Source organism: Misgurnus anguillicaudatus, chromosome 4 (assembly GCF_027580225.2).
Source record: "Misgurnus anguillicaudatus chromosome 4, ASM2758022v2, whole genome shotgun sequence".
Taxonomy (NCBI): domain Eukaryota; kingdom Metazoa; phylum Chordata; class Actinopteri; order Cypriniformes; family Cobitidae; genus Misgurnus; species Misgurnus anguillicaudatus.
The window spans coordinates 29,761,559-29,763,989 of NC_073340.2; positions in this window are offsets into that span (position 1 = coordinate 29,761,559).

Here is a 2,431-nt window from a genome sequence, read left to right on the forward strand (position 1 = left end):
CTGCTTTATTCTGTATTCATTATTCACAGTACACAAAGTAAGAAGAGTTAGACAGAATATTAACAAACTGACTGATTTTCCTTTCATCCGTGCCTGTATTAGATTAAAGAGCACCTAATTTATTGCTAAAACCAACGTTATTTTGTTTATATTTGGTATAATACAACGTGTTTGCATGGTTTATGGTTAAAAAACTGATTATTTTCCACGTACCGTACATTTTTATAACTCCAGATTTCACTCTGTTCCTGAAATGCACGGATTTGAAAAGCTCTGTGTTCCTTATTGGCCAGCTAATATGTATGTTGTGATTGGCCTAAATACCTCTGATGTCAGCCGAAACCGTGACGCTCCTTATCATGTTTGAAAAATTCGGCCACAATGCAATACTAACAGGAGTTAACTTACAGACTGTGAGTCTGAAGTGGGAGAAATTCTCTACGTCACCAATCCCACACCAATGCAAAAAATGACTTTCTTACTTAGTATTTTTGTCTTGTTTTCAGTAGAAATCTCTAAAAATTCTTAAATTAAGATGCTTTTTCTTGATGAGCAAAATTACCTAAGAAAATAAGTCTAGTTTTTAGACTCAAAATTATTTTAAAAAATCAATTTAAGTTAATTTGTGCTAAAAACAAGCATAAATATCTGCCAATGGGGTGAGAAAAAAAATCTTGAAATAAGATTTTGTTTTTCTTAAACACTTATTTCAAGCAAAATTTTCTCACCCTGTTGGCATTAGGTAATTTTGTTTATCAAGAAAACACATCTTGATTTAAGAATTTTTAGATATTTCTACTGAAAACAAGACAAAAGTGCAGGAATCTGCCTACAATCTGTGTGTTTGTTGCAGTCCAAGAAAAGAGATTTACGTTGGAGATGATAACTCGCGTCATCGTTTACTTCGAGGTTTGTACCTTTTGCATATTGTTAACATGTACTAATACACACTTACACACCAAAGGACATGTAAAACCGTGAATCAGACCATTGGTGCTCTTTAAACTCTATGGTGCGGTTTCCTGGACAGGGTTTAGATTAATCCAGGACTAGGCCTTAGTTATATTAAGACATTGAAGTAGTTTTTACAGACAAACCTTACAAAAACAATACTGGTGTGAATCTTGAGACAAAACAATGGCACAGATATATGTTAAGATATTTGTAGTTTCCTTTCACATAAATCAAACAAAAATCTAGTTAAGTAACTTAGAGCATAATTTTGCTCCATATTTGCCACATACAGAAGTAACTCAATGGATCATGGATGCATTCCTGTAGCCCACCCACTAACTTTCTAATGAATGAGTATCTCTGTGCAGGTAACTGTGTTGAGATCCACCAGCACATAGGTTTGTGTTTTGCTGGTCAGAGCCACCAGTCTATCAAACAACACTGCTGTTCTTCATTTGAAAACAGTGCTGTCTCTAGGGACAGGTGATTTGCACCTGGGTTAGAAAGTGCGGTAGGGCAGCATCTGTTGTGGACACTAAAGCCTTACAGAGCCCTGTATGGGTCACCTGAGGATGAAAGAGAGATCTTTCTGTTTTGCTATTTGCTCTGATTGCCTCACACTTTTCTTTGAAAAGTTTGCCCTGGATGTGTGACACTAGTGTTGTAGGTCTCAAGACCGGTCTCAAGACCACTTTTTAAAGGTCTTGGTCTCATCTTGAAATCGACCACATTTTTACTCTGTCTCGTCTTGGTCTCAGACAAAGAGGACTCGGAATTTTATTTCAAGGCCAGTCAAGACCACAACTGATGGCACACTGCAAAAAAAATATTTTCAAGAAAAAAAATCTTAGTATTTTTGTCTTGTTTTCAGTAAAAATATCTACAAATTCTTAAATTAAGATGCTTTTCCTTGATGAACAAAACAACCCAAGAAAATAAGTCTAATTTTTAGAGCAAAAATATCAAATTTAAGTAGTTTTGTGCATAAAACAAGCAAAAAAAATCTGCAATGGGGTAAGCTAATTTTTCTTGAATTTTTCTTAATTTAAGTGTTTAAGGAAAAGGTTTTTGCTTACCCCATTGGTAGATTTTTTTGCTTGTTTTATTCACAAAATCACTTAAATTTGATATTTTTGGACTTATTTTCTTGGGTATTTTCTTGGTCATCAAGAAAAAGCATCTTAATTTAAGAATTTTTAGATATTTTTACTGAAAAAAGACAAAATACTAAGAATTTTTTTTCGTGAAAATAATTTTTTGCAGTGCACATCACAAATTTATTTTTTATCATTCATTTTATGCAATTTATTTAGGTTTGGCATATGATGTTGGCCTTGTTTAAGCATTGTTTAAGGACAGGTTTCTCCCAATGACAGTTTTTCTTATTTTATTACTAAAAACACCTGCATTGTGTTAAGTGGATGGCAAGCCATGGAAAGACAGTTCAGATTAAATGGTTAAATTGATTTCAGCTCCT